The sequence below is a fragment of the Mus caroli genome, unplaced genomic scaffold (genome assembly GCF_978045245.1).
Source record: "Mus caroli unplaced genomic scaffold, Mus_caroli_1 scaffold_15, whole genome shotgun sequence".
Lineage (NCBI taxonomy): Eukaryota > Metazoa > Chordata > Mammalia > Rodentia > Muridae > Mus > Mus caroli.
The window spans coordinates 99,108,714-99,123,138 of NW_028227270.1; the positions used below are offsets into that span (position 1 = coordinate 99,108,714).

Genomic DNA, 14,425 nt, shown 5'->3' on the forward strand with positions numbered 1-14,425 from the left:
AGAACCTGGATACTACTCCACGGCGACTTTATCTAGTCATCAATTTCCAAAGCACAAAAAAGAATCACTATTTCCGTACAAATATTATTGCCAATGTTTCACTGGCATCAGTAGACTTTCTCACTGTTAGACACCATTAAGAGAGTGCAAATGTGTTGGAGAATTGATTGCACCACATATGCTGAATAAAACTTAGGTCCAGTACATACATCCAGAGATCACATGCAGGCACAGAAATATAAAAAAGTAAATTAATAAGAAGACATAATCACCATGGAAAATGAAAAACGACAAAATATTTCAGTGGGCTTTCCAAAAGAGAATATTGAAACAAACATGACAGGATTCTCCCTTGATTCTTGTAGAAGGTGAAAATTAAAACATAACTAAATGCCAGAAAAGTAAGCCCAAGTTTTATCAGAGAGATCTAGATACACAAACTTAGTCAAACTTTCTCTAGGCCTCGCTGATCTTGAACTAGCCTCCTACGTGCAGGATTACAGACCCATGCCACCACACTTGCACATCGGAGCTTTCTATTGTGTTTTACTCTTAGCTTGCCAAGAGATGGAACCTTCTAGAATTTCTCCATCCCCTAAGAAGTCGTGCACAAATCGTACATAATGAAAGTACATTTCCTCAGTTGTCTCTTAACTGGGAACTGGACAAAAATTCCGGGGCTCGCAAAGGCCACCACCCAGCCTCAGATACCTAGATGGTGCTGTCTGTGCCCTGCTGTGTTCGCAGAGCAGTGGAGGAAGGCCCGAGGCGATGGAGACTAGGGACGCAGGTAGGCCTTTCCTGTCTAGAGCGATTCTCACTTCCATTTTGCACGAAGAGGAAGGTATCCTGCAAAAATAGATAGCAAAATACAAAATGGAAGTTTAAGAATCCTGGGAAATAGAGGCTGAATTCTGCAATAGAACTATATACCTCATCAGTTAGCAGCCCAGAGCATGAAGTTGTGGGGTTCCATGGTGTAATGGTTAGCACTCTGGACTCTGAATCCAGCGATCCGAGTTCAAATCTCGGTGGAACCTAGTTTGTTTTCTCTTCAAGGTCTCTACCTTTTCCCATGGTCTTCTCTATCCCACACTTAAAGGTCTCTACTTTAAAGGTCCCCAAAGTCCTATCTCTACTTTGATGACATAAAACACACACGCACGCGCGGGCGGGGCGCACGCATAATACATATAAACTTGTACACATTAAAAACTAGGTTGTGCTTTGTTTTTATTTTGTAATTCTGAGTATGGGTTATTTCTCTTAAAATTTCTGCAGTTTTATTTGCTTTCTGCAGTAGTCAAGATTCCATGTTTATTTATAATATAAGTTAAACTTCATTGTGTTTTTGCATCATATTTCCTTTATCCATTCATCTAGTAATGAACACGTTGGCTGATTCCATCCTAAGAGACAGTCCGAGACTTGTGTACAGTTTTATATGTATGCTTGTGTAGTTCTGGACTGAGTTGAGCATTTCCTTTGATTTGTTGGATGGTGGAATGTAATGGATTCACTTCAGGACCCAAAATGTTGAGCCTAACATTCATATCTTAACTTCCCAACCATGATGGTACTTGTCTAGCCTTCAAGTCTTAACTTGATAACCAGGATGGCTGCTCACATACATGTTTCTTTCTGCTAAGTAGTATGTCGTTTCCCAGGGAGGTCTTGGGAACTTAAACTTTACTCAACCCCTAGTCAAAAGAGGAGTCTTATTTTAAATAGTTTCTTATATTGGTTCAGGTGTCTCTATTATGTGGGGTTCTATCCCAAGGGCAGGGTATAAAAGCAAATACCATCAAAGCTATGCACAGGTTGAAGGGGTGGCTGCTGGGTGGTTGGTTTGGTTCCAACCGTATTGTGGGTAACTATACAAGGCAGTTCTGCTAACGTCTATCACGACTGCTTTCCAAGGGCGTAGAACAGAGCAGAATATGTAATCAACTAGGGAATGAGAAAGTTTCCCAGTAAAAGCAAAAACATCATATGAGAACCTTTTCTTATACTATTAGTAACAGAACAAAATGGCAGGCTAGCCAGGTAACAGTTACCTAGGCCTTAACAGTTTTTGTGATACTCCAGAATCTGAGGTAGGATGAAGAGATCCTGGCCAGCCAAGTCAAAACAGGAAGCCCTTCTCTCATGGATCTCGCCTTCAACAGAGTCAGGTTTCGACAGTGACTGAAAGAGCAACAATTTTTAAAACCTGAAAATATTATTTATTATTGTTATTAATCTATTGGTAAGGGGATTTTCCCTTTTTGTTTGTCTGCTTGTTGGTTTGTTTTATTTAGGTACTCCTACCTTCCTCTCTTTTGCTAATATACCTGCTTCCTTCTCTCATACTGGGATGGCAAGCTTGGGTGGCCACACTTGTCTAGCTGGCTTCATTTTAGTAGCGCCTCAAGCTAAGGAGTTGGTCCCGAGCACACAATGTGGCTGCTGGTTTGGTGCATCTTAAGAACAAGCAGTAGAAAATGCTGTCTGTAAACATTCTAGCTCCTGATTAAATCTTGAAAGGAAGTCTACATTTAATAACAGCTATTTTATTTAAACGCAGCAGTAACCTGTGTAGTTGTGATTGAGTAGATAAGGTAATAGACTAGTAATGCATTTAGGACTCAGAATTTACGAAATCTTAGCTAGATTCAAAATGTTCAGAAGTTTGGAAAAATTCTGAGTTTAGATAGGAAGGAAGGAAGGAAGGAAGGAAGGAAGGAAGGAAGGAAGGAAGGAAGGAAGGAAGGAAGGTGACCAGTTATAAACAAAAACCGCATGCTAAGGTCCACCCTTCTTTACCCAGTGTGTGGTGCTGGGATTGTGTCCCACCCAGGAAGAAGCTCAGGGAATCACCCTCTTACAAAGGAGATCTAGAATCCTACCTAACCTGTTTGTGATGCAAGTAAGGAGTGTCAGATGTAAATTCTACAGTTGCTTCCAAGTAATTGAAAAACTAAAAGATACAAATCCCTAGAATGACAACAAAGAATTAATTAAATCATTAGTATAAAGTTTATTTTCTTTTGTATGTTAGGAATTCTTTAAATGTAGTGTTTTTTAAACATTGAATGGTGAGATGGCTCACATTATTTGTTATATAGGTATTTATTTGAATATTTGTTTCTCTTTTGCATACAGGTCTTACTCTGTAGACTCCCTGGCTTGAGACTCAAGGCAATCCTACCTCAGCCTCTGAGTACATATTTGCCAGAACCATACAAACTCAGCTGAAGCACTTGTATGTACATGTAGTAAATTTGTCCAATTGATGTGACAGGAGGCCCCTGGAGGACAGAGGGGAATGGTGTCTACAGAAGAAGGCGGCAGTCCAGAGGAGGTGGCTTTGGTGGAAAGGACACAGCTGTTTAAAATTTGAAAGATTTTACAGGACTCTTCCTCTGGAGAGCCGACATTCCTGAGCAAAAAAGGCGTGTTGATAAATACTTTAGTAAGTCTAAATCCAGGGGAGTAATTCTTGATCCAGCCTTTGGGGTCTGGATTTCCGACCAGGGAGAGCCCATTGGCAATCTCTGGCAGGAGCGAATCACAAAGCATAAGTTTAGAAAGTATGAAAACTATGGGGGGAAAAACCGATGTAAAAGACAAAGTAAATTACTGAATTAAAACAAATCAAAAATCAACTGTCGAAGATACCATATACAAACTTTAGGAGTATCTTCTGTAGCAGCAGAGTGGCGCAGCGGAAGCGTGCTGGGCCCATAACCCAGAGGTCGATGGATCGAAACCATCCTCTGCTATAATGCTTTTCTTTCCCCTTACAGCAATCTCACTATCAAAGAGTTCTTATGGCTTTATCACAATAAAAATTCTGAGATCTCTGGTTCATAGAGAATTCAGATGCTTGTTATATCTGGTAATTTGCTCCTCGACAGATGGAACACCGTATTACATCAACCACCAAGCTGTGTTTGTCTTTGGGAGAAGGTAGCTTTTTTTTTTTTTTTTTTTTGAGAAAGTCAAGCACTTACAGTCCAGGATAGACTTGAACTTAAGTCAGTCCTGCGTCAGTGTCCTGGTTCTAGTGTTTTTATAGAATGCGTGAAAGACAACACGTGGTGGGAAAGCACTAGATAGATGTTGCGTGTCTCCATGTGTGGACTGGGTATAGACTGGATAGTGAAAGTCTGCTTGGCCTTAGAGGAAAGAAAGACGAGAGAGAGTAAGAGATAATAAGGGGAGAAAGGGACAAGACAAAAATCAAAGAAGGGGAAAAGAATGCAAAGCCCTGTGAGACGGCACAGAGCAGGTGCACAGAGGAGAGAAAATGAGAGAAATGTGCAAAAGAAGGAAGGGAGATGCAGGAGTAACTGGATGCAAGTGCAGGAGGAGAGAGAGGTGTAGGGGACTTTGTGGTAGCAAAGTTGAGGAAGGTTATAGTGCAATTCTACTAGAATCATTGTATCTAAGTTAAACATTGGAATGAAACAGTTGTTTTTCACTGTATCTAGGGTAAACATCAGAATGAATAGTTGTTTTCTAGAAGTACCTTGAAGAAATCATTGTAAAAAACAGTGGTGTTTTCTGTTCTCCATACAGGTTTTTGTTTGTTTTTCTGAAGGAGCTTTACAGCTTTTGCAATGACTTTGGTCACAAGTCGTGGAACACATAGAATGTCTTGCATTATTGAGTACTGCAAACAATATACAATAGGGACTAAAGTTGCAGAAGTGTGACAGTTTCCTTCATGAAACATATATAGATTAGACTGGGGGGCCTTGGTATGAGGAACTTGTCTTACACCCCTCCTCAAAAAAAAAAACAAAACAAAAACAAAAAACAAACTTTTATGTAACAACCAATAACTATACTTTTGAGCGGCAGCTGAGGTTCAGTCAGATTGAGGCTGGCTCTCCCTGCTGCCTCAGAACCTGGTTACATTCTGGAGTGATCGGCCTGCACAACTCAGAACACCAACAGAAGACAGATTCTCCTGCACAGAAACAGTCTGTGAAATTAGCTGAATCCACTTCCCAAGAGGAAACTCAGGACTGAAGGAAGACGTCCCCATTTGAAACCACATCATGAAAAGGTGCCTACAGCTCCTCTAGCAACAGTCTTTAGTAATAGCTCTATTCATACAAGAACAGAGCATTGCATTTTGTGGTCTTGGGGATGGAGCCTAAAACCTTGTGCTTGCTGAGAAAACACTCTGATACTGCACTGTATCTCCAGCCCAGTTTTTACTTTTATCTTGAGCAAAAATTTTACAAAGTCGCCTCTGGTGTACTTGAACTCACACTCTAGTTCAGACAAGCCTTGAGTTTGAAATCTTCTCTGTCAGGCTCCCAAATAGAATAATAACACTGTAACACCAGGCCTGGCTTCCTTATAGCCTATGTATTGTATTATATTATATATAGGGTGACTTGGGAGCCTACTGCTTTTCTCCTGACCCTGAGTGTCATCAATTTTATGTAATTTGAGCTAAAAACAGACAGACAGACAGACAGACAGACAGACAGACAGACAGACAATGTCTCATACAGCCCTGGCAGGCCTGGCCTTCAGCTAACTCTGAAGTGGGAGATGATCCTGAACCTCTGATCCCATTTCCTGCTGCTCTGCAACACCTCCCTCCCACTACCCAGGTCAGTACTCCTGGAAACTCTGGTGTGACGATCAAACTATGACTCCCTGAACTACCGACACCCTGTCTGGCTTTTTCACAACACATAGAAATAAAACAAATACCATGTTTTTCCAACAAAGAGTTCTGCAGAATACCACCAAGAACAGGAAATTTTGCGTGTAGTGCATGTCTGTAATCCCAGTGCTTGGGAGGCAGAGGCAGGAGGGCTACAGAAACTCCATGCAGGAAGACCAGGAGTTCAAGGCCAGCAGCAGCAGCAGCAGCAGCTAATTATCAAGTTTGAAGGCTACAAAGGATCCTATCTCACAAAACAAACAAATTTGAGAAGAAAAACACATAACAAGACATGGAAGACAATGGATGAGCACGTTTTAATTTTTCTTTCATATCATGCCACCACAGTTTTGCTGGGAATTCAAATTTTACTGTAAAAGAATGATATTGGGGCTGGAAAGATAGCTCAGTTCTTTCAGAGAACCAGGGTTTACTTCCCAACACCCACATGTGCTCTAACACCTGTCTGGAACTCCTGATCCAGGTGATCTGTCTGCCATCTTGTGGCCTTTGTGGGGACAACATGCAGGTGATGTACATGTAGCAAAAGGTACCCATACCCTCGAAGAATAACAATGTTTTTGTTGTTGTTTTGCTTGTTTTTTTGTTTTGTTTTAAGGCGTTTATTGTAGAAAGGCAGAGAGAGGGAGAGAGTAGGGAAGTAGAGGCAGGCCATGGCGACGTGGAGGGAGGGGGAAGGGAATGTGGAAAGACGGGGAGCAAGAGGGCAAGAGAAAAGCAAGCGGGAAGCAGAAGAGCAACAACAAATCTTTTGAAAAATGATATTGATGCTAATGCTTCCGGAACTTTTTGTTCAACTACACGCAGATGTAGTAAAATAGATGTGTTAATTTAAATATGTAAATAAGAAAAGCTGAGCACAAATGACCTGTATCCCAATAGAAGATACTAGAAAACAAATAGCCAAAGATTAAAAACAGAAAACAAAACAAAACAAAAACCAATAACACCAGTAGCTAATGCTGATGATTGCAGCATTAAGGAAACAAAGATGAGAGGATCCAGGCCACAGAGTAAATTGAAGCCAGCCGGAAAGCATGAGAACCTGTCTCAAACCAAAATAATAATAAAACCCACAGATATTACTATCAACAGGAGAACACGACCAGCGCCTGACCAGCGCCTGGACACTTCAATGGGGGGGGAAAAAAAGCCCTCTCCCCATCTATGAACTATCATTTTTAATGTAGTAATAAACTATGTTTGGTATTGTGAAAGCGTGCAGAGAAATTTTTATTGAGCCCCATAAAGAACGTATAAGATTACCGTAGTCGGCAGGATTCGAACCTGCGCGGGGAGACCCCAATGGATTTCTAGTCCATCGCCTTAACCACTCGGCCACGACTACATGAAACTAGTGTGGTTATTTAGGATAAGTAACCTGGCTTAGCTTTGGAAAGGTGAACTTTTCTATCAGAAATATCTGCTATTCTCTCTCCCTCCCTCCCTCCCTCCCTCCCTCCCTCCTCCCAATTCTTGAGATCTCCTAAATAGAAATAATGATTTAATGGCAGACTGATACGCAGCCCTTCATCCTCAGAGCAGGGAAAACCGTTGTTGTTCTGGTAAAAGAGATATTTCCAGAGACTAGCTTTCCTGTTTTATCATATTCTTTACTAGGAATCCTTGCAGTACATCCAACCACTGGGATATGATCTTAAGAATTGTGGATTATGGAAACAATTCAGAAAATCTGAATGGCTATTTTTTGGGAGGGGGGGGGACATTATATGTAAGTTTTGGAAATCCACTTAACAAACTTTCTGAAAGTAGAAAAATAAATGAAATGTAAGATTACATTGCTGAGATGAGGTCAACAGCTGGGCGCAGTTTAACCAAACAATTCTGGCTACTAAAATGTACTTTGGATTTTGCAAAATAACTCTATTTAAATCCATGACATCACTTACGCTTATGTGTTAATCAAGGAAACGGAGGCAGGGAGAAGGGTCCAAGTTCACATGGCACTGGGGAATTAGCTTTCTGCAATTCTACTGCTTTCTGCTCCTCGATCGATACTGTCTGTGCCTTCGGTAATGTTTCTGGTTGCTGTCCAGAAGCTAAGTGTTCAAGGTGGTTAAACATGGAGAGTTACACGTTTACCTCCAACACTTATGGAAGTCAACTGGTAAGCAAGTCTTTAAAGGGGACACCTTTGTCATATAGCGTGAGTCACAAGCTGGAGCTCCATTTCCCTGGGTACCAGACGGTTGTTTTTTATCATTCCAGTGATTGCAAATATGGAATATGTTTCAGGGAACTTGCAAAAGATGCACAGTTTGCAGTCTGCAGGCAACAATGACTTGTTAAGTTACAGACAGTTGAGAAAACAGGAAAAGTGAATCAGAGTTTGTTCTGTAAATTTTAATGGGAACCACTAAAAGTGCTTTAAAAAATAATGTTCAGTTTTGATTTGTTCCATAATGAAAATGCTTGCATTTCTTCTGAAAATTGGGTGTAATTCAAGATAAAATAATTTTTGTTTCTTTATACATAGGTAATTCAACTGTGCAACACACTATTGGTTAGGAATATCACACCATTGATAGAGATAATGCATCATTTACTGTCTGAGTGAATACATTCAAAATATGTGTATGTATGCCTGTGTCATACAGGGATCTCACTCAGGGCCTCACACATGTTAAAAGTGCTCTGTCAGTGAGCTCCATTCCCAGCACCTAGATTCATTACGTTTCCTGGGCATGCTTTATTATTGTATAATTAAAGGGCTGATAACAATTTGATTAAGGATACTCCATGTATTTTTGAGCTTTCTTTTTCTGTATATATATGCAAGACTAATTATGAAGTAATTAGACTTGAAGATCTCAAGTAATGTAGCTCTCCATAACTTAACTAGGGGTCAATTTACTTCCTTTGGCCCTGGATTCAATGCCAAGTACCACACACACACACACACACACACACACACACACACACACTTACTCCCACATACTCGCACAGGTATGCACACAAATACTCTCACACTCACAGGCATGCACTCACACCACACACTCACCCAGGAATGCACACACACATTCACAGAGAATTCATAGAACTGTCTTCTATCTCCACCCCCATCCTACTCCCCCTAAAAAAAATCCGGGTCTTCAAAAATAATCCAGATTAAAGAGGTTGAAGATAGTTTACTGGTTAAGCAGCTAAAGAGCTGCTGCTCTTCCAGAGAATCTGAGATTGGTTTCCAGCATCCAAGCCAGCTGCTCTCCCCGGCCTATAACCTTGGCCGCAGCAACCAAATCCAACAACCTTTTCTGGCCTCCGAAGACCCTAACATACAGTTGAAGAACATACTCAACTACATAGCAAATTCAAGGCCAGACTGCTATAGTCAACCCTATTCTGAAACCTAAACAACACAGGAACCAAAAAAAAAAAAAAAAAAAAAAAGGGGGGGGGGGTGGGGGTGGGGAGGGAGGGGGGAGCAAGTGGAGAAAGCTTCCCTGTGTTGTGGGTCACGGAGGTCACTTCTCCTAGTTTACTATTTAAACATACATATTCCAGAGAACCACCTTCATTCCTCGGAATTATGAGATGAAGCACAGGATACAAAATTTCTAACTTGTCTGTGAAGACAGGTAAAATAAAATTATACCAGTTTCTCATATGATCCGATTCTAACAACCCTAAAGCTACTTTGAGGGGACTTGGAACTGCAGACGCCTCTGTGCGGATTCCAGAGAATGCATCAGTAGCGAGGGGTTTAGCTTCCGGGAGGCCTTCTCTGTCTTGCAACGGAATCTGCGGTTCTTGTGTTTTTCTAAGTACTCGAAGAAATTCTTTACTACTAGAGTTCTTTGCAAACTGCATCTATCTATTTCTTTATCTTAACACTTCAGATCCTTGGAGGAAAAGGTAGTCGTGGCCGAGTGGTTAAGGCGATGGACTTGAAATCCATTGGGGTTTCCCCGCGCAGGTTCGAATCCTGCCGACTACGGTTTTACCAGGAACCCAGTTAAGTACGTTGACTTCATAAAATCTTTGGAATAGAACAGGTTTGTCATTTCCATGAAGTCACTTTAACATTAGCAATAGTAACACTTGGAAGGCCAAGTGTTTCCTTAAGGTGAGCTGAGCTCCATGTTGAGAGAGAAACATGTTTGAAGACCTGAGTTTCATAATATCTCCTCCTGATACTGATGTAGTAAGAACTGAGAACAATGATGTCACAAAGTAGGATCCTACTTTGAATTTGATTAAAAACATTAAATTACAGGAAGAAGAGTTTAAAAGTGCATTCCCAGTTTTCTTATCAGTGTATTTCCACCAGGCAGACAGAATGACCCTGGCAGAACAGCCTGGCAAAAGCTGCCCTGGTCTGTCTCTAGATAACAACAATGTTGTATATTGACTGTAAATCTCCCCACTTGTACGAACAACCAAACCTTGGAATTTTTTCTGTCTTTGTGCAACAGGCTTAGTTGCTCAACATGGAACTTGAGGCTGTAAAACCATATAAAATGACCGAGATTTCTGTGTGTAAGGCTTGCTCTGTGTCTGGAGCCCAACCCACGTGTGCACTGTTCTTAGTTTGCTTTATTAATCTCTCAGCGCTAGAGTGATTTCTCACTGAGAAGGCATATTCATTCTACACTAGCACTGATGATTTAACCTAGAGCCTTAAGCATGCTAGGCAAGTGCTCTACCACTGAGCTGAGTTGCTACCCTGGCCTTGAAGCTCACTGAAAGCCTTCTGCCCCTGCCTCACAGGAGCTAGGGTTATAGGCCTGTGTCACGTGCCTAATTTCTCCATTCTAAATAAACTGCTCAATGACACACAATGACGCAATAAACTAAAGATTTCTAGATAGAATTATGAACCCAGATTTCACAGTTCCTTCATGGAATTGTGAAATATTCCCAAACTATCATGTTATTAGAAGACTCCCAATAAGCTTTATGGGGTACCTCAAATGCTGAATATCAAATCTCATTTTTCAAGGACTTTTTGTAGTGAATCTCATCTTAGAGGCAATCACTCAAGACCCAGGACATTCTAGAGGAAGGTGGAACATTGGATCCTGCAGGGAAGCTCGTTGGCTCAGGAAGTAAACCTCTCAAAGACTTTAGGAAGCACTTAAACTGAACAGATATGGTAGGTCCTCCTCATACCTACTCATAAGCGTAAGTAAGGCCTGCTGAAAGATTTTCTTAGGGAAGCTGAGTTGCCTAGAAGCATCTCAGACACGCCTGGGAGAAAATAGACCGGCCAAGCTGAGCTGCCTAAAAGAGGTTCCAACCATCTGTGCTGCCTGCAAGAGCCCGATGAACTACTTCCAAGTTGTACAGCCAGTTCTAGGTTCCCAGATTTCCAGAGCTGTCATTCGTGCTGTAGTAAGTAGACATTTGTCCATGTCTCCCCAGGAATAGTATCACACAACAGCCACAAACTACTATTTCAAAGGCTCTCCATGCTTTCTCGTTTGTATATCCATACACTATAATTCATTTCACAAGTCAGGAGGGCTGTAGAGCGGAAGACAACAGGAAACAAAGCTATGTCTGAGACGGTAGGACAATCAGAAGCTGAACGTCCTTTAAGTGGACTCTAAGTCCGATGCCAGGAAAGCTGTCTGGGTGTTTTCTGCTCAGTAGCCCTCACTCAGTCCCAGTCTGGTCTGGCTCTCTAGCCTTGCCCTCTAGTGATAGGCTGCAGAGCAATGCTGTGCAGCTAGAGGTCTTCAAGTGGTTTGGGGATTGGGCTCATAGCATTGCCCATGAGATCTTTGGAGGTGACAGTGCTTTTATATAGAAAATATCAATTATTAGTCCAGGGAGTCAGTCATCTGCTTTCTATCAAGCTGCGTTTTTAGTCCACAAAGAGTCCCCTGACTTTGGACTTTCTCAGCCCCCTTGTATCTGTCACTGAAAACAATTTACTCTTCCCATAACTTAAAGGAGATCTAAGTGGAGGGAATTTTAGCCAGACAGATGGAGAAGTTGTAGTTTCCCCATCAACAGGATGAAAAGAAGGAGAAAAAAATGGAAGAAAAGAAGCTGTAGTGATCTATACCTATAATTATAGCACTATTGTGTAGGGTGGAATTGAGGCAGAAGAATTACTGTCAGTTCAAGTCCACCCTGGGCAACACAGTGAGTTCTAGACTAGCATAAACTACAGTGAGACCTCGTAGGAAAGGAAGGAAAAGGAAGAGGAAGTACTCGTTCTTTCTAATTTTACATTAGGAGAAAAGACCTCAATTCTCTACCTGGAAATTCAGAACTGATTCAGCCCTTCCTACTTGGTCTACCACATTGAGGAGACCACCGTATCCTGAGAACAAAGAACCTCTGAGGCGTATGCATTTAGTTTTTGTCCAGAGGAAATAAAGATGATTCCACATTTCTGGGAAGAGAGAGTGAGAACAAACTCTGAGTGAAAAGTCCGCAGTCACACTGTCACCGAAGAGCTGAGAGCATGGCTCTAGAGTGTGAGCATATAACCACTGCAACATCTGGAAGGAAGACATGGATTGTAGCTGTTCAATATTAGAAGCTTTCTTCTTCTTCTTCTTCTTCTTCTTCTTCTTCTTCTTCTTCTTCTTCTTCTTCTTCTTCTTCTTCTTCTCCTCCTCCTCCTCCTCCTCCTCCTCCTCCTCCTCCTTCTCCTCCTCCTCGTCCCCCTCCTTCTTCTTTTTCTTCTTTTTCTTCTTCTTTCTTTCTTCCTTTCTTTCTTCCTTTCTTTCTTTCTTTCTTTCTTTCTTTCTTTCTTTCTTTCTTTCTTTCTTTCTTTCTTCCTTTCCTTCTCTCTCTCTCTTTCTTTCTTTCCTTCTCTTTCTTTCTTTCTTTCTTTCTTTCTTTCTTTCTTTCTTTCTTTCTTTCTTTCTCCTTTTCTCCTTTTCTCCCTTTATCTCCTTCTCCTTCTTCTTTTCTTCTTCTTCTTCTTCTTCTTCTTCTTCTTCTTCTTCTTCTTCTTCTTCTTCTTCTTCTTCTTCTTCTTCTCCTTCTTCTTCTTCTTTTCTTCTTCTTTTTAAGAGGCAGTCTTACTGTGTAGCCTTGCCTCTCTCCCCTGAGTGGGGGAATTAAAGTTGTGTGACCTCCAGAAAATGTTTTTTTTTTTTGTCAAATTATTTGGCTGTGATCCTGAAAGAACTAGTTAGGAAGCAAGTTATGACACAAGCACCCTGGTGCTGGGTAAGCTATTCAGCTCTGAGGGAGAGGAGACCGACCTGTAGGACACTTAAGGAAACTAAGAGCGTCACGGATTTTATATGCAGTTAGGATGCATTTTGTGCCAAAGTATTATGCAGTATTTAAAGGATTGGATCTAAATTTAACCTTATGGATAAATGTGAAAAAGAAAGAAAGTAAGTAACTATTACAGAAGCAGAATGAAACATATAACAAATTTATCATCACAGAAAAGGAAAGTCACATTAATACATGCTTTGTAGGAAGTAGTATATTCGGTTACGAGTGTAAACATTAAACATGTTTCATACAGACTTTGGAACAGATTAGCGATAGTCCATTGTGAGTATAAAGAAGAACCAATTGAGAGAAAGGAGTGATGGTGCACACCTGGGATCCAGTACTTAGGAGCCAGGAGCAGGACGGTCACTTCAATTGCAAGGTCTGCCTAGGTTGCATACGGAATGAGGCCACTCAGGGATTTTTTACATAAACTGAAAATGGTACTATGAACTGTGGAACAGTCAACCCAAACACCTGTGTCGGAACTCCAAAACAGAATGTAACTCTGTGGACAGTGGTGATGCTTTCATGCAGGCTATTATACAGTCATAACAAGGGTGGACACATGCTAATGGAGTAAAAACGTATGTCATGTAAAGGGTGTGGTGGGGCTAGAAATCATCAGATCTACACTATTACTTTAATTAAGTGACTTGGAGAGGGTTGAAGGGAGGAAGACTCTGCTCCAAATTGGAAGGTATCCGAAATCAGGTGTATCATTTAATCTCATCTATGGAGAGACAGACTAGAGTGAGGAAAAGTTAAAATTAATGGAGACATGCTCATCGAATGTCCCCATTTTAGCTGATAAAGAGGAATGGTTACTATGTTTTGAGTAATAATAGTCATCAAATAAACAGTGGGGGGGAAATGCCATTTTGTTTTGTTTTGTTTTGAGACAGGGTTTCTCTGTGTAGCCCTGGCTGTCCTGGAACTCACTTTGTAGACCAGGCTGGCCTCAAACTCAGAAATCTGCCTGCCTCTGCCTCCTGAGTGCTGGGATTAAAGGCGTGCGCCACCACGCCTGGCAAAAAAAACGCTATTTTGGAGTTCCCAAAACGTTCCCATTCCTTCTGCCTCTGTAGATAATCCCAAATTATAACAAGGCCTCTATGTTTTCTTACTTACAGTCAGTTAATTTAAAGTTTTTTAATGATTGGTTTAGTGCACCTGTTTATTCATCTTGCTGTGCTTTATACACACATATAAACTATTTTCTGTGGTTGTTGCAGGGAGAGGGAGAAACCATTCAGCTGCAGGTCATTTGTAGAGGAGAAACTTGCTATGAACAGTATTTTTTTCAGTCTATTTAGTGTGCACAGAAAATAAGATCTTTTTTCAAGTGTATGGTCTCATTTTATTGGTAATTTTATTTATTATTTATCTACAGAGTTGCACATAGAGGGCATGGTAGGCAAGCTTTACGTTTAACTAGCTCTTGGTTTACTTCCTAGTTTCAGTAGAGCGTTTCTTCCTCAGGTTGGAAATTCATACTTCATTGAAATTCACCATTGCAGT

At 41.0% G+C, this 14,425-nt stretch overlaps 4 non-coding genes across 4 annotated transcripts; 3 read left to right on the plus strand and 1 right to left on the minus strand.

Annotated features, from left to right (window-relative positions):
* The first annotated feature begins 968 nt into the window (after positions 1-968).
* Positions 969-1,040, plus strand: Trnaq-cug (transfer RNA glutamine (anticodon CUG)). Its single transcript has one exon. It is a non-coding gene; the product is annotated as a tRNA-Gln (tRNA).
* Positions 1,041-3,692: 2,652 nt separating this feature from the next.
* On the plus strand, positions 3,693-3,764 carry Trnam-cau (transfer RNA methionine (anticodon CAU)). Its single transcript has one exon. It is a non-coding gene; the product is annotated as a tRNA-Met (tRNA).
* A 3,194-nt stretch (positions 3,765-6,958) lies between these two features.
* Trnas-aga (transfer RNA serine (anticodon AGA)) lies at positions 6,959-7,040 on the minus strand. Its single transcript has one exon. It is a non-coding gene; the product is annotated as a tRNA-Ser (tRNA).
* A 2,528-nt stretch (positions 7,041-9,568) lies between these two features.
* On the plus strand, positions 9,569-9,650 carry Trnas-uga (transfer RNA serine (anticodon UGA)). Its single transcript has one exon. It is a non-coding gene; the product is annotated as a tRNA-Ser (tRNA).
* Positions 9,651-14,425: the final 4,775 nt, after the last annotated feature.